The sequence below is a fragment of the Cebus imitator genome, unplaced genomic scaffold (genome assembly GCF_001604975.1).
Source record: "Cebus imitator isolate Cc_AM_T3 unplaced genomic scaffold, Cebus_imitator-1.0 Scaffold792, whole genome shotgun sequence".
Lineage (NCBI taxonomy): Eukaryota > Metazoa > Chordata > Mammalia > Primates > Cebidae > Cebus > Cebus imitator.
Window position 1 is genome coordinate 328,450 of NW_016108107.1, and position 22,400 is coordinate 350,849.

At 42.1% G+C, this 22,400-nt stretch overlaps 1 long non-coding RNA gene across 1 annotated transcript in view; it reads left to right on the forward strand.

Moving 5' to 3' along the window:
* The first annotated feature begins 1,008 nt into the window (after positions 1 to 1,008).
* LOC108297325 overlaps positions 1,009 to 22,400 on the forward strand; it is a 30,080-nt gene continuing 8,688 nt past the window's right edge. Inside the window, exons 1-2 of the long non-coding RNA XR_001822172.2 lie at positions 1,009 to 1,241; positions 9,290 to 9,485. This is a non-coding gene — a long non-coding RNA (uncharacterized LOC108297325). The remainder of the gene's footprint in view (positions 1,242 to 9,289; positions 9,486 to 22,400) is intronic.

Below are 22,400 nucleotides of genomic sequence, written 5' to 3' on the forward strand. Positions count from 1 at the left end.
ATATTTTAAGTTCCAATTATTCCTACACATTACTGTTGATACAAAAAAAATCAGTTGCGTTTTGTCTATTGCCCATCTTCTTTGTTCTTCTTATCTCCATCTGTTCTGATCAAGGCATGGAATGGTGGGCTCGATTTCAGTTGAAATAATTTTTATATTTTTTGTAGAGATGGAGTTTCATCATGATGGTCAGGCTGGTCTCGAACTCCTGACGTCGTCATCTACCCGCCTCATCCTCCCAAAGTGCTGGGATTACAGGCATGAGCCACCGTGCCTGGCAATAATGTTTTATAAACATTGAAATTTTACATTTGATGAAATATATGAACTGTATCAAACTTCAAGATTATACCATGAAATTAATTAAAATTAGTCCTCTCTGTTTTCTGGGCCTTGACCATTTTAAATAAAATTAGAATCTGTTAATTTTATTAACTACACTGTTAGCAAGAGGACCGTGAAGCATCCCTGGCTGCCAGCAGGGGGCACACAGGGACCATACCATGAGCAAAAGGACCCTGCAGTGCTCTGGTTGCCAGCATAAGGCGTGCTGCCACCACCCTGTGAGCAAGAGGGCCCTGCAGTGCCCCCAGCGGCCAGCAGGGGGCGTGCTGCCACTATGCCGCGAGCAAGAGGACCTGGCAGCACGGGCACCACACCGGAGCAAGAGGGCCCCTGCAGTGACTGGCCGCCAGCAGGTGGTGCCCGAACCCGCCTTTTCAGATTCCTGAGGCTCCGCCTCCGGCGTGCATCGCGTCACGGCGCCGGCGTCACGGCGTCACGGCGTTCCAGCGTCCCGGCGTCCCGGCGCCCGGCGACACGGCGTCACGGCGTCACGGCGACACGGCGTCACGGCGTCCCGGCGCCGGCGTCCCGGCGTCCCGGCGTCACGTCGCCGGCGTCCCGGCGTCACGTCGCCGGCGTCCCGGCGTCACGTCGCCGGCGTCCCGGCGTCACGGCGTCACGGCGCCGGCGTCACGGCGTCACGGCGCCGGCGTCACGGCGTCACGGCGCCGGCGTCACGGCGTCACGGCGCCGGCGTCACGGCGTCACGGCGCCGGCGTGCATGGCAGTCTGGGGAGTTGCGTTCTCCTCAGCACAGACTGGGAGCCGCTGCGAGGTCGGAGCTGCATTCTCTTCAGCACAGACCCGGCGCGGGCACCGAGAGGACAGACGAGCGTTCTCAGCCCAGAACTTCGGGGCACCGCCTCGCTTTGGGACAACTCCGGGCCGCGTCCACGGTGAGTGAAATCCTTCCTGTTTGCAGCCTGACTGCTGAGGGTCAGAGACCAGGAAGAAGGTCTCGGCGAGGCAACCTGAACGGCAAAAGCACCTCTGAATCCTGCGCGCGGAAGCTCTCCCGACCCAAGTCCAGGCGGCCGCGGTGTGAGGTCCGCACCGCAGCCTCAGAGCACAGACAGAGCGTTCCTAAGGCAGATAGACATCCGAAATACGAATACGACACCCGCGGTGTTCGTGTAGAAAACGCCCGTGAGGCTAATGCACGGTCCCAGTCCACAGTGTTACCATCACATCCGCACTGCCCGCGCGGCCTGGCTGATACAGCACTCTTAATAATCAGCACCGAAACATCAGTGCAAACGTAGGAAGTCGTGTATGGTTAGGGTTAGGGTTTAGGGCTTAGGGGTTAGACGAATTTTAGGCAAAATAAATTTAAAGTTCAGGAGGCTGAGGCAGGAGAATTGCCTGAACCCAGGAGGCGGAGGTTGCGGTGAGCCGAGATCGCGCCATTGCACTCCAGCCTGGGTAACAAGAGCGAAACTCCGTCTCAAATAAATAAATAAATAAAATTTAAAAATTAAAAAATAAATAAAATAATAAATAAATAATAAAATAAAAAAATAAATAATACATAAATAAAAACAAATAAATAAATAAATAAAAATAGTTTATTTGAGCAAAGGAAAGGTTCGTGAATCATGCCTGAAGCACCAAATGGAAAACAGGGTTTGGAGCTGCGAGCTCTTTGCACTGGTAGCTAAGTGAGGTTTCTCATTGGCTCCAGCTGGGCGACCGCCTGTTGTGGGGATGGTTCCCTCAGCGGCCATAGTCATATAGCCGGCTAGCAGCCGTGCTTTTTGTCATTGACCATGGTTGCTTTGTTATTTTTTAAAAGTCAGTTTAAATGCCTCCAAGTTCGGTTTCTGTTTGCTTAGGGAAGATCTCACGCTAACGGCTTCCTTTTTTGCTTTAACACAGCAAAACCATAATTCACTTTAATGTTACTTTCCTGGCATGGATAGAACTACATTCACATTTTTGTTGTTTAGAAAGTCGGTTTAATTGGCCACCTATTTGTGATGGTGCGTAAAATGTCTTTTAATCATTGGCATCTTAGATTAGATGAAATATGTTAACTCTATTAATCTTTGTTACTAAATCATAACAGGAGTTCAGTTTCTTTTTTTTCTTCTAGGCTTTAACCATTTAAAATACACTCAAGCATCTCCTAACGATGTGGATACTTTATGAGAAATTTGTCCTTAGTGATTTCATCTTTGTGTGAACACCATAGAGTGCCCTTATAAAACCTAGATGGTGTAGCTCACTCCACACATAAGTTATATGGTATAGCCTATTGCTCCCAGGCTACTAACCTGTATAGCTCGTCTCTGTACTGAATGCTGTAGTCAGCTGTCACACCATGGTGACTGTGGATTGTGATCCCAAAATATCTGAGTCGGGTCTCAGTCAATTTAGAAAGCTTATTTTGCCAAGGTTAAGGACATGCCCATGATACAGCCTCAGGAGGTCCTGACAACGTGTGCCCAAGGTGGGGTGGTCAGGGTAGAGCTTGCTTTTATACGTTTTAGGGAGACAGGAAACACCAATCAATATGTTTAAGATGTATAGTCATTTGGTCCAATAAGGTGGAACAACTAGAAGCAGGAAGTGGGGCTGCTTCCATGTCAAAAGTAGATAAGAGACAAAGGGTTAAATTCTTTTGAACCCTTGATCAGCCTTCCATTGAGTACACAATTTAGTCTGGCTCAGTGAATTTGCATTTTTACATATGTAGTAGGGCAGAGGAATGGCACAATCTCAGCCCACCACAACTTCTGCCTCCTGGGTTCAAGTGATTCTCTTGCCTCAGCCTCCCGAGTGGCTGGGATTACAGGCATGCATACCACACCTGGCTAAATTTTGTATTTTTAGTAGAGATGGGGTTTCTCCATGTTTGTCAGGCTGGTCTCAAACTCCCGACCTCAGGCGATCCACCTGCCTTGGCCTCCCAAAGTGCTGGGATTACAGGTGTGAGCCATCATGCCTGGCCAGGAAGTATATTTTGATTCTGATATTGTCAACTGTATTTCAGGCATAACTTTTTCCCTTGGAACATTAAATACTGCCTTGGTATTTTATTATACAAAGCCCAGATCCCTTTTTATCATATTCTTTACTAGCTATATTGACATCTAAATTTAGAAACATTCCAGAGTCTGGGCTTCCAGGAATTCTTTTTGATCTTCTAAGAGGTAAATTATTTTTTCCCATAAGACACAGTGGCATCTACAGTCACATTGAACGTCCTGCCACTTTTATTTCTCTAATTCCATCAGAAAGCATCTTTGGGGGAATAACTTTGACTATCCCTTTAAACTCTTTTGTATTAGAAAGCATTGTGATGAAACACTGAATGATTGTGGTCACAAATTCTGTTTACATTCTTCCTGCCTTTGAATATTTTTCCCAGTGGCAAATACTTGCTTCTGTTCTATTGTAGCTAAAAGGAATGCTGGGAAACAAAATAAAGACAAGCATTTATTAGAATAAGCGATCGAGTTACAATTTGCTATTTGATTTTTTTTTTTTTTTTTTTTTAACAAAGTCGCACTTTTGAAAACATTCAGCAGTAAATTGAAATAGTCTCCACAATGTGAATTTTTTTCCTGGTTCTAAGGTGACCAGCTTTCCTAGAGAGAACCACACCACAAGAAAAGAAGTTACGATAAATATGTTTACATGTATGTGTTAACATAAAACATGTAAAAGAGGCATTTCCTTGAAGTTATATATTAGTTTGCATAATTTATTTTGCAGCATCATGAATGCTCTTATTTTAAAAAGTAGCAGTAGTGGCCAGGCGTGGTGGCTCACGCCTGTAATCCCAGCACTTTGGGGGGCCAAGGCAGGTGGATCATGAGGTCAGGAGATTGAGACCATCCTGGCCAACAGGGTGAAACCCCAACTCTACTAAAATACAAAAAATTAGCTGGGCATGGTGATGTGTACCTATAGTCCCAGCTACTTGGGAGGCTGAGGCAGAGGAATTGCTTAAACCTGTGAGGTTGAGGTTGCAGTGAACCGAGATGATGCCACTGCTCTCCAGCCTATTGGTAGACCTAGATTCTACCCGCCCGATCCCCGCCCCCCCTCCCCGCAAAAAAGTAGCAGTAGTTAGTGTCAGTAATTACTACTTATTAGTACAAAGAATTAAGCAGATATTTGAAAAAAATTACAATTTTTAAATAAAGGTTTTATTTTAAATTAGTTTTAGAGTCACACAGAAATTGGGAAGAAAATGCAGATTTCCTATGTAGAGCCAACTGAGTTTCCCGTCTTATTAACATATCAGCATGTATCAGATATGTTATTAACATCTTTTTTTTTTTTTTGAGATGGAGTCTCTCTTACCCAGGCTGGAGTGCAGTGGTGTGATCTCAGTTCACTGCAACCTCTGCCCCTCAGATTCAAGCAGCTATCCTGCCTCAGCCTCCCTAGCAGCTGGGATTACTGGCACCTGCTATCACACTCCGCTACTTTTTGTATTTTTAGTAGAGAGGGGGTTTCACCATGTTGGCCAGGTTGGTCTGGAACCCCTGACCTTAGATGATTCTCCCGCCTCTGCCTCCCAGAATGCTGGGATTACAGGCAGGACCCACCATGCCTGGCCAACATCTTACATCATTTGTCATAGTTAATGACTGGATGTTACTATATTATTAAATAAGCTCACATTTTATTTGGTTTCCCTTAGTTCTGCCTTTTTCTGTCTAGGATCCCACAGGACATTTAGTCTTCATGTCAGGCTCCTCTTGGCTGTCAGTCTCTCATACTTTCCTTCTGAGGACTTGGAACAGTTAGAAGGATTGGCCAGGTATTGTGTAGAATGTCCTCCATTGTGGTTTACTTGGTGTTTTTGTCATAATTAGACTGGGGTTATGGGTTTGGGGGAAGCAGATCAGATATGTAGTGTGTTCACAAAAAGAATCAAAGTCTATAAAATATTTGAAGAGATGTATTCTGAGCCAACCCAGTGGGTTAGGGTGGGGTGGGGCTTCCAGGTTATAGGTAGATTTAAACATTTTCTTATTGGCAGTTGGTTGAAAGAGTTATTATCAATAGAAAGTAATGTCTGGGTTATGATAGGTATTATGGAGACCAAAGTTTTGCATGCAGATGAAGCTTCCAGGTAGCAGGCTTCAGAGAGAATAGATTGTAAATGTTTCTTATCAGATTTAAGGTCTGTTAAGAAACTAAATGCTGATTGGCTTTTCCTGAATTCCGAAAGGTAGTAGGGCATAATGAGGCATGTCTGACCACCTCTTTCCCGTCATGGCCTGAACCAGTCTTCCAGGTTAACTTTGGTGTCCCCTGGTGGAGAGGAGGGAGTCTATACAGATGGTTGGGGGAAGGGCCTTTGAATTTTTTTTTGATTTGCAGGTACTATTCTAGTCTCTTCATGCTCTCAAGATGTGTTATCACCATTAATGTTAACTTTGATCACCTGGCTTAGGTAGTGTTTTCCCGTTTCTCACTGTGAAGTTATTTTTTTCCCCATGTCTATATTGTATGTATGCTTTTGGAGGAAGTCACCATGCAGAGCCCACAATTAAGGAGTGGGGAGTTAGCCCCACCTCCTTGATGGCTGACTGTCTATATCAGGTATTTGGAATTCTTCTGTATAAGAGATTTCTATTCAGCTCATTTGTGTATCTGTTTAATCATTAATTTATACACAATAGATACACAATCAGATAGTTACTTTAATCTTTTGGTTATTATCCAATTCTACAGTATTTTGTTGCTCTCTGTTCATACTTTGTGGCCATTGGGAGCTCTTTCTTTGCACTGGCTCCTTTTGACATAATTTCATGTATTTATTTATTTACAATTTATTTCTGTTACTTCAGAAGTATCCTGGCTCATGTATTTTCTGTTCCTGTACTCGTTTCAGCCATTTTTTTTTTTTTTTTACAAGAGCCCTGTTAGAGAATGGTATTAAAAACTTGTATCTGGCCACTAAATGTGGTCATTGCATCATGACCCTCACAGCTGACAGTGCAAAGAAATTTATGTGTGTATTCTAACTTATATGTACCCACTTAATTATAAAGGTTTCTACCTGGAACCATCTGTGTATATATTAAGCTAAATGTGAGTTTATACTTACATTATATATATTCTGATCCATTATCACAGAGCTTATTCTAGGCTTCCCCCATTTCTCATCTGTAGCTTCTCACTCTAACAGTGAGTAAACTGGCTCCCACTATCTGCAATTTATTTCATCCCTTGTTCCATTGGGAACAAGGAATTCATTTTTGATCTAGATTCCAGGTTGGGATTTAGTGAGAAATATGTTTGGTCTCTGTCTCCAGTTCCTGGTACAGGGCTCCTAAAACTTTTATAATTTCCTGAACAATAGGGGTGCTAGCAACATCCTGTGTTCTAATATTTGGTCTTTGGCCCTGGTTCCTGATATAGAGTTCCTAAATTCCTTGGAATCTCCTGAGTGGTAGGAATGTCTTCTGTAAGGGCCCTCTGTGGGTTCCTGGATGGTTTCAGGTTGGGGGATGCTCACCAGAAAGACCAAGCCATGGTAAGAAGCTTGTAACTGTTAGCTTCACGTGTAATCTTTTGGGGGGTGTGAAGGGACTGCAGATTGAGTTAATAATCGATCATGTCTACATGATGAAGCTTCCATAAAAATTCCTACAATATGGAATCTGGAAAGTCCCAGATCAAGTCTGACAGATTTGATGTCTAGTGAGGGCTCATCCCTCATAGATCGTGCCTTCTAGCTATGTCCTGACATGGTAGAATGGGGAAAAGGGCTTCTAGATTATTTTATAAGGGTTTTGGTTTCATTCATGAGGGCAGTACCCTCATGATCCAGTCACCTCTCAATTACCTCTGAATACCATCCCTTGGGGATTACGTTTCAACATAGGAATTTGGAGGATATACACACATTGAGACCGTGGTAACTAGTAAACATAATAAGTAAGTGTTTTCCTGAGTTCCATAAGCCATTATAGCAAATTATCAAACCTGAGGAGTGGGTGTTGGCGTGCCTAGTTTCTAGCTATGTCATATAGAAGTTTGGGTAAACTGGAGATTCACTACTTTTGATTGGCATCTGAGGTTAGGGATAGTCTGGTGTTACTAAGCCCTTTACCTGTAGGGTCTGTATGAACTCCAGGTAATTAATGTCACCCAAGTGTTGTCCAAAGAGTTGGAAAATTTGTTGGTGTGGGAAATATCCCCCACCCCAATTTGCTGTCAGAAGTGAAGTGTCGAGAGTATGGTGGAAAATCAGGGTTATTTTTCTTTTTACAGATATAGTGGTTTCAAAATTAACTATTATCCCTATGGGAAATAACTTTATAAAATAGTCTACTGTTTTTGTATAGTACATTTTACTTTTAGCCTGTAGATTCTACTTAATTCAAAATGACTTATGTCAGTACCTTTGGCCCACCATTTGCAACATACATTGGTAATACAATTAGATTCTTGGTTGCACTGTGTATTTTGTCCTTAGATACTTCCACAATCTAAGTAATTTAATTTTTGTAGATTGTAATTTGTTGTTTGTGCTTTAAAATTCTATGGGTTTTATCAAATGCATAGTGTCAGGTATTCACCACTAAAGTATCATACAAATACTTCAAATCCCCACCCCAGTCACTCACTGATCTGATTATCATCTCTGTAGTTGTGTCTTTTCTGGACTGTCATATGAATGGAGTCATATAATGTATAGCATTTTCATACTTCCACCCTTCACTTAGCAACGTACATGCAAGATTCATTCATTTATTTTCATGGGTTGAAAGTTCATTCTTTTCTGTTGCTGAATGGGTATTCCATTGCTTGGTTGTATTTCAAGTTGATTATGCTAGTTTTTGTTTGAAAATCATTTTTCAAAGCAGCTGTCTAATCATAATACAATTTAGGGGTACATTTGTTGGATTGTAGGTAAGACTTGTTTATCTTTAGGAAAAACTGCCAAACTGTCTCCCAAAGTGGCGGTACCATTAATGCATTCTACCAGTAATGAATGATAGTACCTGTTGTTCTTCAACCTCCAATTGTTATTGTTGAGCTCTTTTAAGAGTCCTGCAGTTCTGTTAGGTGTGCAGTGATATCTCAGCATTATTTTAATTTGCAATCTCATAATGAGACATCATGTTGAACAACCTTTTGTGTGATTGTTATCTCTGTATTTTGGGGGGCTTTTTTTTTTTTTACAGCATCTCGCTCTGTCATTCAGGCTGTAGTGCAGTGGCGTGATCTCAACTCATTGCAACCTCTGCCTCCCATGTTCAAGCAATTCTTTTGCCTCAGCCTGCCAGGTAGCTGGGATTGCAGGTACTCACCACCATACCTGGCTAATGTTTTGTATTTTTAGTAGAGAGGGGGTTTCACCATGTTGGCCAGGCCAATCTCAAACTCCTGACCGTAGGTGATCCGCCTGCCTCAGCCTCCCAAAGTTCTGGGATTACAGGCATGAGCCACCTTGCTCTCTGTATATTTTCTTTGGCTAGGTGTCTGCTCAGATATTTATCCAGTTTTAATTAGGTTTTTAGTTTTTCTTTAGTGTTCCTTTAAAGAGTTCTTTGTATATTTTCAATACAGTTTTAGAAATCATATAAGTATTTTATAAATATCTTCCCACAGTCTGTCTTGTCTTTTTGTTCTCTGAATAGGATTTTTCACAGTAGAAAATTGAGTTTTATAAAGTCCATGTTGTGAATATTTTCATGAATTGGCACTTGATGTGTGTTAAAAGTCAACAGCAAACCCAATGTCACATAGATTTTCTTTTAGATTTTTATAGTTTTGCATTTCCAATTACAGTCTCTGGACTATTTTGAGTAGGTTTTTGTGTTTTAATTTGTGTGTACATTCATTTCATTCTATATGGCTTCCAAATAATTCTTCCATCCCCGTTTTTGGGAAGAATATGGATATAGTGGGCTTCATTTTGGTTTGAATTTCCGAAAGTATGACACTGAATAAACAATATTGAATTTTATAGGTTTTTCAGGACAACCAGGAGGGGGTGCGCGTCCATCAAGAAACTGAGAGCAAGAGCATCTGTTCTGAGCCCTGGTGCCACCAGAGTGCGTGAGAAACCACCCCAACCAACTTCCCTTTGAGGTGCCAGAAGCAGCAAGGAGCTTTATCTTCCTCCCGGCAGCGCAAGGGTCATGTCATCTTGGTGTTGTTCATTGGTGAGTAAAAAGCTTCCTTTTCACAGCCCTGAGTGCGGAGGACATAGTCTTTACAGTACTCAGCAGAGAAAGAAATTCATCTAGAAAAATGAAACCCTCAAATCCCACTGTTTAGACTACGCCCTGATATTGTCAGTGTCCAAGACACAGTGGCTGCTAATATATATTCTCACAGTGGCCTCTAATGTAATAATCACACCATGCCCAAACACCAATACAATATCCACACCATGCTGAACACTAATATATCACACAGTAGCCTCTAATACTAATAAATATAATATCAACTAAGTGGATTCTGTTGACATTGAGACTTTTATAAGGGTTTCACAGCTTTGGCTGAACTATAACCTCTAAAATGGATTTTGATGAGGTCTCTGCTTTTCCGGTATGATATTGATATGGTCGTTTTAAAAAGTAATTTACTTTCAATAAGTTTCTAGGAAACTTCAGTAGCAGTACAAAGTACAACCTGTTTCTTCTCTTAGATTCCCCATCAGTTATTGCTGTACCAGATTTACAGTGTAAATACAGAATATTTTACCCAAAGTACAGACACTCTCCCAGGTAACCACCACATAACTCCTAGATCAGGAAAGCAGCATGGTTCCTACATGAAAATTCAGCCTACAAACTCATTTCACTTTTACCTCCTGCCCCACCTGGGAATATAATGTGTTTTTTCATTCTGATCCAGTTTTCTTTTCCTGGAACTGTTCCCAAGATTTACCTGCATGTTTATGATCTTGACACATTTAAAGAGCATACAAGTTTTTGTTTGAACACCTGTTTTCAGGTCTTTGGTGTATATACCTAGGAATGAACTCAGTGAGACATACGGTAAATCTATTTGTAACTTTTTGAAGAAACACCAAATTATTTTGCCATTTTACCATAGGCTGCACCATTTCATGTTGTCACAAGCAGTGTTTAATAGTTCAGGTTTGTGCACATCGTTATCAACACTTTTTTTTTTTAGTGTAACTTTTCTAGCGTGAGTTAAAGTATATCTTGTTATGGTTTTAATTATGAGTAATGATGTTAAGCATATTTTCATGTGCTTGTTGGTGAAGTGTGTGTTAAAGTCCTTTGTCAGTTTTTAGATTGGGTTGTTTTGTGGTGGAGTTGTAAAAGTTATTTATACATTCGGGATAACAGACAGTTATGAAGTATCTAATGCGCAGATTTTTTCTTCCATTCCGTGGGTTATTGGAGCATAATAAGAGTTAGCGTGTGGTCATCTCTGCCGCAGGTCCTGAAACAGAGCGCTAAGCCTTTGGAATGTATGAAATCATGTGTCTTTCGTATGCTAATGAGATGGCTGATGGCTGGGGGCACCTGGACAGCCTCAGTGGGGCTGGCTGCCAAGGGCACCTTGTCTTTAGAGGATTTGAAATTTCATCCCCACTTCCATCTCTGTGAAGGGGAGAGGTGCTGATGGTTGAGTTGATCACCTATGGCCACTGATGTAACCAATCTGCCTGTGTAATGAAGGACAGGGTTGGGAGAGTGTCTGTGTTGCTGAACATGGGGAGATGCTGGGAGGTCATATCTGAAGAGGGCACGGGAGGCTGCACCCCTTCCACACACCTCACCTTGTGCATCTCTTCATCTTGCTGTTCATTTGCAACTTTTAAAATATCCTTGGTAATAAGTCAGCAAGAGTAGGTACACTGTTTTCCTGTGTTCTGTAATGTGCTGTAGCAAATTGATGAACCCAATAAGGGTGTTGTGGGAGCCTCCAATTTGTAGCCAAGTCAGACAGAAGATAGCCTGGGAACCTACTATTTGTGATTATCATCTTATAACTGAGTACCTGTATTTTCTTAAAGATGAAATGAATTAATTTTACCATTTTTCTTTTCCTGCACTTCCTACTTAGCTCTTTAGGAATGCAATTATAAGCTTTACTGTCTCTCCATCAGACACTGCCTACACTGCAAACTTTTCTAACTGTGTGTTTACTTACAAGTTCCAGGGACCAAACCTTGAAACAATCCAGGCACCCCTGGACTCTCCCCCTCCAGGAGATTGCCGGGAGACAACAGTCATTTTACAACCTAGCTCTGCCCGTGGTGGTGCTAGCAAGACCACCTAATGGATAAAACATCAGAGCAAGTCCCATAGACCCTGCACCTCCTCACCCCATCCACTGCATGCCATCCTGCCAAGTCCCCCTTTTAAAGCTCCCGCTTTCTGCCCTGAAAGTGGAAGCGATTTCCTTAAGGCAAGTGCCTGTATGTTCCCTTCAGCTAAGCTCTGGCATAAAGTCACTTTCTTTTCACCATTCTCGTGTTTGTCAGTTGAATTTGTAAGCAGCAAGAGGCATGCCCTGTGTCCTTAGGACTGAGCCCTTAGCCTATGGGGTCTGATGCTTTATCTATGTCAGAATTGGATTGTACTGTAGGACACCCAGCTGGTACCCAAGATTTGGTCTGTGTGGGGAAACAAACCCATGCATCTGTTAACAGAAGTGTTCTGTGTTGACTGTTGAGAGCATACTAGAAGACAGTTGTTTTTCCTATTATTACAGTTTCATCTTTCAACTTTTTTTCTTCATGTCTTCTGAGGTGAAACAATTTTCAATTTTGAGGAAATCAATTGATTTATTTATTCTTTTGTGGTTTGTGTGTCAGATCTAAGAAATTATTGCTACATCTAAGGTCATGAAGGTTTAACTGTACATTTTCTTCTAGAGTTTTTAGTTTTTGCCATATTTAGGTCTTTGATCCATTTTAAGTTAATTTTTATGTGGTATGAAGTAAGGATACAGTTTCATGTCCCTTTATGTGGATAGCAAGTTGCCTTATATCACTTGTTGAGGACAGCATTTTTCCCCAATTTAATGGTTATGAATCTTGTCTAAAATCAGTTGAGCATGGAGGTATTGTTTTATGTCTGGACTCCCAGTTTAATTCAGTTGATCTTTTTTGTTTATTCTTGTGCCAATATGATGCTGTTTTGGTTACTATTGCTTTGTAATAACATTTGAAATTGGGATGTGCAAACCTCCAGATGTGGAGTTTTTTTCAGGATTGGTTTGGTTTTTCAGGGTTCCTTGAAATTCCATATGAAAATTAGGATCAGGGCCGGGCGCGGTGGCTCAAGCCTGTAATCCCAGCACTTTGGGAGGCCGAGGCGGGTGGATCACGAGGTCAAGAGATCAAGACCATCCTGGTCAACACGGTGAAACCCCGTCTCTACTAAAAATACAAAAAATTAGCTGGGCATGGTGGCGCGTGCCTGTAATCCCGGCTACTCAGGAAGCTGAGGCAGGAGAATTGCCTGAACCCAGGAGGCGGAGGTTGCGGTGAGCCGAGATCGCGCCATTGCACTCCAGCCTGGGTAACGAGAGCGAAACTCCGTCTCAGAAAAAAAAAAAAAGAAAATTAGGATCAGCTTTACCATTTCTGTCCCAAGGCCTTTAGAATCTTCATAGGAATAACACTGAATCTGTAGATTGCTTTGTGTAGTTTGGCAAACTTAAGAAATACAGTCTTGAAATCCATGAACATGACATGTTTTTACATTTATTTGGGCTTTAATTTCCTTAAGCAATGTCTTATAATTTCCCCCTTTTAAGTCTTACCCTTTGATTACATTTATTCCTAAGCATATTATTGCTATTGGTGTTATTTGAAGTAGAATTTTTATAATTGTGTTTGCAGATTATTCATTGCTAATGTATATGTATAGAATGGGTTTTTCAGCCAGGTATGGTGGCTCATGCCTGTAATCCCAGGACTTTGGGAGACCGAGGCAGGCAGATCACCTGAGGTCAGGAGCTTGAGACCAGCCTGGCCAACATGGTGAAAACATGAACCTACTAAAAATACAAAATTAGCTGGGCATGGTGGCATATGCCTGTAATCCCAGCTTTGTTGAAAGCCCTTTCTTCAACAGCTGAGAAAATTATGGGGTGTTTTCCATTCATCCTAACAATACTGTGTGTTACATGGATGGCATTGGTGTGTGGAACCACCATTGAGTTACTGGGATAAAAAATCATGTTCATGGTGTTTGATCCTCTCAAAATGCTGTTGGTTTAAATTTGCTATTATTTTGTTGAAGATTATTAAGTTGACATTTTTGAGGTTATAGATCAGTCCTTGAAGTGGCATGGCACTAAATAGGATAGATCAGGATGAGGTTGTGTATAGACTGCAGTTAGTATTTACAGAGCTAGTGTGTCAGGGTATTACAAAATCAGGAGATAGGGGTTGAAGGGCTCAGGGTTTACCAATTAAAGAGTATGGTATAAGGGCTTCAAGATAGGAGGTTCAGGTTGGGGGTTGGGAGCTGCATAGTAGAGGGAGAGATCAGGTGAGGAACAGGGTTAGGTTGAGAGGTCAGGATTACGGTGAAGGGTTAGGATGAAAGGTTTAGTGAGGGTTACGATTAGTCTTAAAGGTTAGAGTAGGTTTAGATTAAGGTTAGAATTGGAGTAGGTAAAAGTAAAGTTAGAAATTATGGTTGAGGGTTACCATCAGGTTAGCTTTGGAGCTAAGAGTAATCAGAGTAGTGGTAGGGTTAGGCTGTGGTTGGGGTGGGGTTGGGTTGGGGTTGGGGTTGGGGTTGAGGTTAGGGGTTAGGGGTCAGGAGTTAGGGGTTAGGGTTGGGGGTTAGAGGTTAGGGATTAAGGAACATCTCTGCATTTATTTATATTTCTTTTGGTTTCTCTCAACTGTGATTCACGGTTTTCTGAATGCATATTTGCATACCTTTTGTTACATTGGTACTTAATGGATTCAGCTTTAGAGGTGATATTGTAAATGGCATTTTAATAGTTTTTGTCCCAATCATTTCCATCCATTATTGCTGATATGAAGAAACTCAACTGACTTTTGTCTATTGGACATATTTTTTAGTTTCTAAACTCTCCATTCTGGCCGGGGCGGTGGCTCACACCTCTAATCCCAGCACTTTGGGAGGCCGAGGTGGGTGGATCACCTGAGAATAGGAGTTTGAGTCCAGCCTGGCCAACATGACAAAATACCATCTCTACTAAAAATACAAAAATTAGCTGGGCATGGTTGCTCATGCCTGTAACCCCAGCTGCTAGGGGACTGAGGCAGGAGGATCGCTTCAGCCTGGGAGGTGGATGTTGCAGTGAGCTGAGATCATGCCACTGTACTCCAGCCTGGGCAGCAGAGCAAGACTCTGTCTGAAAAAAAAAAAAAAAAAAAAAAAAAATCTCCATCTGTTCCGATCAAGGCACAGTGTGGTGGGCTCGATTTCAGCTGAAATTTCCAAAATCACGGCCTGGGGTAATTCAAACGCTGATTTTCAGAGATTCCCCAGGGCTGCCATGAGGGGTTGTCCGGTAGCACACGGGAACCGGGGAGGATCCGCGCTCGGCCCTGGGGCCTCGACTGACTGTGAGGCAGGTTCTCCTCAGGACCTGCCCACCCGGGAGAGGCCGGGATTCGCCGGGATTCGGGACACACAATCACCAGGTAAGGGAAGGAGGAAAAGGTGTCCTGTCTGTCGCCGCGAGTGCAGAGGAGGGAGCGCTGCCTTGGGCCTTACTTCCTTGTCAGGGTCTACGTGGCCTGTTGTAAAATGGTGTCCCTTCCGGGAGGCATCGACTATGCATCGTGACAGCTGAGCGCAGCGTGTCTTGCAGATGCAGGCTTGTTTCTGGGGAGAGATCCTGGCACGGAGAGAGGAGCGATGCTGAGCAGCATCATCAGGACTGCGGGGCGGGGTTTGGGGGGATGGCTGGGGACCTGCAGGTGCTGCGGAGCAACAAAGACTCTCGTGTTTTAATAGCTCATTTGTCTCACAGCATTAAAGCAGTTGAAACAGTATGGAAATATTTAACAGTAGGCATATGATAACTAGAAACATTGTTTAAATAAATTGTTTATACCTCCCCGCACAAAATAACATGTACCAAATACTAATATATACGTATGTAAAGATTGTGAGCTGAACAAAGTGCAGATTTATGTTGAGCATCTGGGGAGGGAATATGATGACTTCGACCCTTTTCTACACCTGCCAGGGTTGTTCAATGTTACATGCCTGTCCAGGATGTTCTTATGTTGGCATTACAGTTTCCAACTTAATAATTCCCCAAGCTAGACTGTCTCCCACATTCTCTCCTTTCAAAAAAGGCAACACAGCTGTCTCCCATTGGGTTGACAGTATATTTAACATGAACATACTTTATGATACGATATATTTGTTCATGATGGGCTACTTCTGTTATACAGTTAAATATATTTTCATTCTGATACTCTCAAACTGAAGTCTAACATATTTTCCTAGGAGCATTAATCATTCATTGCATATTTTATTACATAAGGCACAGATCCTTATTATTTTTTTTTTTTTTTGAGACGGAGTTTCACTCTTGTTACCCAGGCTGGAGTGCAATGGCGCGATCTCGGCTCACCGCAACCTCCGTCTCCTGGGTTCAGGCAATTCTCCTGCCTCAGCCTCCTGAGTAGCTGGGATTACAGGCATGCGCCACCATGCCCAGCTAATTTTTTGTAGTTTTAGTAGAGACGGGGTTTCACCGTGTTGACCAGGATGGTCTCGATCTCTTGACCTCGTGATCCACCCACTTCGGCCTCCCAAAGTGCTGGGATTACAGGCGTGAGCCACCCCGCCCGGCCTGCACAGATCCTTTTTTATCTTTAATTTCATGACTAGCTATATTGACATTATAAGTACTTACAACTTCAAATAAATTTGGAAACATTTCAGAGTCTGGGCTTCCAATAATTATCTGTGATTTTTTTTTTTTTTTTTTTTTTTTTGAGATGGAGTTTTGCTGTTGTTGCCCAGGTTGGAGTGCAATAGCATGACCTTGGCTTACCGCCACCTCCGCCTCCCGGGTTCAAGCAATTCTCCTGTCTCAGCCTCCTCAGTAGCAGGGATTACAGACATGTGCCACCACACCCAGCTAATTTTTTGTATTTTTAGTAGAGGCAGGGTTTCTCCATGTTGGTCAGGCTGGTCTCGAACTGCTGACCTCGTGATCAGCCTGCCTCGGCCTCCCAAAGTGCTGGGATTACAGGCCTGAGCCACCGTGCCCAGCATCTGTGATCTTTTAAAAGGTAAATTATTTTTTTCCCGTAACACATAGCAACATCTAAAATCACTCAGAATATTCTGCCATTTTTGTTTCTCTAGTTTCATCACTTTCTGTGAAGTATCATTGAGGAAACTGACTTTGAATATTCCTAAACTCTTCTGTTTCAGAAAGCGTTACAATGAAACACTAAATTATTGTGCTTACAAATTCTGTTCACATTCTTTCTTTCTTTGAATATTTTCTCCCAGTGGCCAATATTGCATTCTGTTTGTATTATTGCTAAAAAGCACGCATGGAAAACAAAGACAGGGATATTTCGGAGTAAGTGATCCAGTCACAGGGAACTGATTTACCATTGAAACATTTTCTTTTCTAAATCTTGTATTCTAAAACAAAAGCAGTACCAACAAAAAATCTTGGACACTAAGGAACTTTGTTTTACAGTCATTCTTTTGACAGTGTTCAACCATGAATTGAACTAATCTCTAAAGTGAATTTTTTCCTGGTTGTCTAAAAAAAGGACCACCTTTATATAGAGTGAACCCAAGACACAATCACAGTACCAGAAAAAATTATGTTAAGTAAGTTTATACATATATGTTAATTTGACATAAAATATGTAAAGAGGCATTTAGAATTATATAGTAGTCTGTGTGATTTAATCTTTATGTCATTAATGCTCTTATTAAAAGACAGCAATAGGTAACAGGGTCAATTACTGGTAATTAATAGTACAAATAATTAAGCAGGTGTTTGAAAAAATACAACACTTTTTAAAATTAAATTTTATCTTAGTTTTAGATTTACACAGAAATAGCAAACAAAACACAGATTTCCCATGTAGCTGCAATCCAGTGTCCTCTTTTAACATCTTCTATCAGTATGTCTCACATTATTTGTCATAGTGAGTGAACAAATATTGATAAGCTATTATTAACTGAAGCCCATATTTTATTTGGATTTCCTTAGTTGTATCTTTCCCTCCTTCAGGGAGGAGGAGTTCTATCATTCCCTTGCATCCAGGATCCCACATAACTTTAGTTGTCATGACTGCTTAGGCTCTTGTTGGCTGTGATGGTTTCTCAGACTTTCCTTCTTCCAATGACCTTGACAGTGTTAAGGAGGATTGGTTATGGGTTTGGGGGAAGCAGATCACAGAGGTGAAGTGCTATTCTTGTCACTTCATGCTCTCAAGGTGAATTATCACCATTGATATTAACTGTGATCACATGGCTGAGCTACTGTTTGTCAAGTTTCTCTACTGTAAGGTTCCTTGTTCATATTTTTGATATTCTTCTGGAGGAAGTCACTATGCACAGTCGCCATTTAACGAGTGGGATGTTAGCTCCACCTCCTTGATGACTGATTGTCTGCATCAGTTATTTGGGACTCTCTTGTAAAGGAGATTTCTGTTCAACTTTATTTGCTTATGCACTTATTTGTATAAATGTGGACACAGTTACTTTAAGCTTTGGTTATTATTCAATATTGCAGTATTTTGTTGCTCAGTTTACTTCTGCCTGGGCCATTGGGAACTCTTTCCATTGGTTCCTTTTTCCTTTGACATAATTTCATATTTTTTGAGTACTTTCTTCTTTTCTGGTAGGTCAGTTATCCTGGGTCATATATTTACTGTCCCAGTCCCAGTATCAGCCATTTCTTCAGAGAGCCCTGATTTCTTTTATTAGAAAATGTTATTAAATATTTATGTCTGCACCAGGCACAGTTGCTCATGCCTGTAATCTCAGCACTTTGGGAGGCCAAGGTGGGTGAATCACCTGAGATCAGGAGTTCAAGATTGGCCTGGCCAACATTGTGAAAGCTTTCTCTACTAAAAATACAAAAATTAGCCAGGAATGGTGGTGGGCATCTGTAATCCCAGCTACTCAGGAGGCTGAGGCAGTAGAATCTCTTGAACCTGGGAGGCATAGGTTGCAGCAAGCCGAGATTGCATCACTGCACTCCAGCTTGGGCAACAAGAGTGAAAGTGCATCTCATAAAAAACATTTATGTCTGGCAGGCATGGTGGCTCATACCTGTAATCCTGGCACTTTATGAGGATAAGATGGGAGGATTCCTTGAGCCCAGGAGTTTGAGACCAGCCTGGGCAGCACAGGGAGACCCCATCTCTACAAACAATAAAAAAGCTAGCCAGGCATGGTGGTGCATGCCTATGGTCCCAACCTTGAGAGGCTGAGGTGGGAGGATTGCTTGAGCCCAGGAGGTCAAGGCTGCGGTGAGCCATGTTTGTGCCACTGCACTCCAGCCTGGTTGACAGAGTAAGACTGTCCCCCCCAATAAAAAAAAGTAAAAAAAAAAAAAAGAGAGAAGAAAAATTCATTTCATTTGGCTCATGATTCTAGTGGCAGGAACATTGAAGATTGGGCAGCTGCATTTGGTGGGGCTTTATGGTGCTTGAACACATGGTGGAAAGCAGAAGGGGAGCCAGTGTGCACCAGAGATGACATGGCAAGAGAGAAACCAAGGAAGCTATACTCTTTTTAACAGCCTGCTCTTGGCTGGGCAACAGAGTGAGACTCTGTCTCAAAAAAGAAAAAAGAAAAGAAAAAGAATAATAATAAAACTTAAAAAATAAGATGTTAGCCACAAACAAAGCATAAATACTGTAATGGTTAATTTTAGGTGTTTCCTCGATAGGATTAAGGGATACTCATATAGCTGGTAAAGCACTATTTCTGGGAGTATTTGTGAAGGCATTTCTGGAAGTCCCTTGATAAGAACCTCTGTTGATTTAGTCATCATTCTCTTCTGGGCACTGAGAGGGAGACTTTATTAAAATGGGGATTTTCTTGAAAGATGTAAATTTCCCTTATAAAAGGTTAATTTCCACCTTGTTTTCAGAACTTCCCTGTATCTGGAACTCCTGGCCTCAAGTGATCCTCCCGCCTGGGATTATGGGTGTGAGGCACAGTGCCTGGCTTTTTATTTTTTGAACAAGATCTTTCACAGAGTATAAACTTTTCTTGTACATATACTAAACGAGGGTTGGAGGTAGAAAATTCATGAGTTTTCTGAGAAAGGGATGTGCAATTCCCAGAACTCAGGGTTTCTCCCATTTTAAACCATATAGGGTAACTTCTGGACATTGCCATGGCATTTGTAAACTGTCATGGCACTGGTGGAAGTGTCTTTTAGCATGCTAATGAAACTGTCCTTGAAAAATTATGACTTAGTGAAAGAAATCTAACTTAACTGATTCCATCTTGCTTGTAACCTTGAAGCTGTCCTCGTTCATTCCTGGGCTTGGGCTGAACTAACTTTGGTAGAAACTTAGTTTATAGTTCAAGCATAAGATGGTAACAGCAGCTCTTTCCCAAAGCAGACCTCTTTATTGCCTGGGGACTAGATTGCCTTTGTAGGACTAACATTAACCCCAACGTTAGAAATTATGGTTTAGGAGTCATGCAGTTGAAGGCTACAAGATTCTGACCCTCCCTAAACTGCACCTAACATCAGTGCTTGGGATGTTTTGTAGACCCTGCACTTGATGGATCAGCTGACACCACCCAGATCAGTAAACTGGCTCATCTGATCTTGTGGTCAGACCCTGGAACTGACTCTGCTCAAGAAGACAGCTCCAACTCCTGTGATATCATCTCTGACCAATCAGCATGCTTGGCTTACTGACTTCACCCCACCCATCAGCTTATCCTTAAAAACTCTGCTTCCTGGGCAGGTGAGGTGGCTCACGCCTGTAATCCCAGCACTTTGGGAGGCCAAGGCGGGTGGATAACCTGAGCAGGAGTTCGAGACCAGCCTCGACAACATGGTGAAACCCAATCTCTACTAAAAATGCAAAAATTAGCTGGACTTGGTAGCATGTGCCTATAATCCCAGCTACTCAGGAGGCTGAGGCAGGAGAATCATTTGAACCCAGGACACAGAGCTTGCAGTGAGCTGAGATCATGCCATTGCTCTCCAGCATGGGTGACAAGAGCAAGACTCCATCTTAAAACAAAAACAAAAAACTCTGCTCCCTGAATGCTTGGGAGAGACTGAGTTGAATAATAAAAAAAACTCTGGTCTCCCACATAGCTGCCTCTTTATGAATTATTCTTTCTGTATTGCAGTTCTCCTGTCTTGATGAATTGGCTCTATCTAGATAGAGGGCAAGGTGAACCCCTGGAGCAGTTATACTAATGCAGTATAATTAGTGTATAGCAAGCAGTGAGGACGACTAGTGGTCACTTTCATCACTATCTTGGTTTTGACCTCCTTTTTTTTTTTTTTTTTTTTTTTTTTTCTTCTTTTTTTTTTTTTTTTTTTTTTTTGGGACTTGTATCTTGTGCTGACTTTCTTTCTTATCCTGTGATTAAGAACACTTAACCTCCTGGGAATGTAATCCAACAGGTCTCAACCTTATTTTACTCAGCACTTATCCAAGATTGAGTCACTCTGGTTCAAATGCCCCTGACAGTGTCATGTGTTAAAAAACTCATCACCAAACCCAAGGTCACAAAGCATTCTTTCTGTGTGTTCTTCTAGAATTTTTATAGTTTTATGGCTGGGTACAGTGGCTCATGCCTGTAATCCCAGCACTTTTGGGGGCCACAGTGTCTGGATCACCTAATGTTAGGAGTTCAAGACCAGCCTGGCCTACATGGCGCAAACCTGTCTCTATTAAAAATACAAAAATTAGCCAGGCATAGTGGCAGGCACCTGTAATCCCAGCTACTTGGGAGGCTGAGGCAGGTGAATCGCTTCAACCTGGGAGGCAGAGGTTGCAGCAAGCCAAGGTCACACCACTGCACTGCAGCCTGGGCAAAAGAGCAAGACTTTCTTCTAAGAAAGAGAGAGAGAGAAAGAAAGAAGAAAGAGAGAGAGAGAGAGAGAGAGAGAGAGGAAGGAAGGAAGGAAGAAAGGAGGGAGGGAGGGAGGGAAAGAAAAATAAAAAGTATTTGTATAGTTTTGTTGCCAGAAAAGGGGTCTTGTCCTGGGCCCCAAGAATTTGTTTTGGATCTCACATGAGAAAGAATTTATGGCGAGTTGCAGAGTCTAGTGAAGTTAATAGCATTTATTGATGACCACTCAGTTATAGAGCAGGTCATCCTCAGAAAGCCAGAGGAGGAATGCACCTGTTTTAAATTAAAAAAAATTTTTTTTGACACACAGTTTTGCTCTTGTCACAATGGCATGATCTTGGCTTACTGCAACCTCTGCTTTCTGGGTTCAGGGATTCTTCTACCTCAGTCTCCCAAGTAGCTGGGATTGCAGGTGTGCACTTCCCCGCCTGGCTTATTTATTGTATTTTTAGTAGAGACTGGGTTTCACCATGTTGGCCAGGCTGGTCTCAAAATCCTGGCCTCAAGTGATCTACTGGCCTCGGCCTTCCAAAGTGCTGGGATTGCAGATGTGAGCCACCATGCCGGGACTTAATGTTTGTTTATATAGGTTCTTAAGAATAGTGTTGTCTCTTATAAAGGCTTGTGATCAGTTTGTGACAGGCTGTTATTATTTTTCTGTGTTACTGTTTTAACAAGAATTTATGAGTGCACTATTATCTTTAAAGCAAAACTTACTTTTGAACTAAGAATGCTTTTTGTTCTGAAAGTACTGGTACATTTTTATGAGTTTTGGGTCTTCATTTGGTTATTAACTTGTTCCTGCAACCATAAATATTTTATAACCAAAAATGCTCAATTCCCTAAATATATAATCCAAGAAATAGAGTGTGTGTGTGTGTGTGTGTGTGTGTGTGTGAGAGAGAGAGAGAGGAGAGAGAGAGAAGGGGTGTGTGTGTGTGTGAGAGAGAGAGAGAGAGAGAGAGAAAGAGAGAGAAGGTCTAACTCTGTCATCCAGGCTGGAGTGCAGTGGTGCGATCATGGCTGGCTCACTGTGGCCTGCCTCAG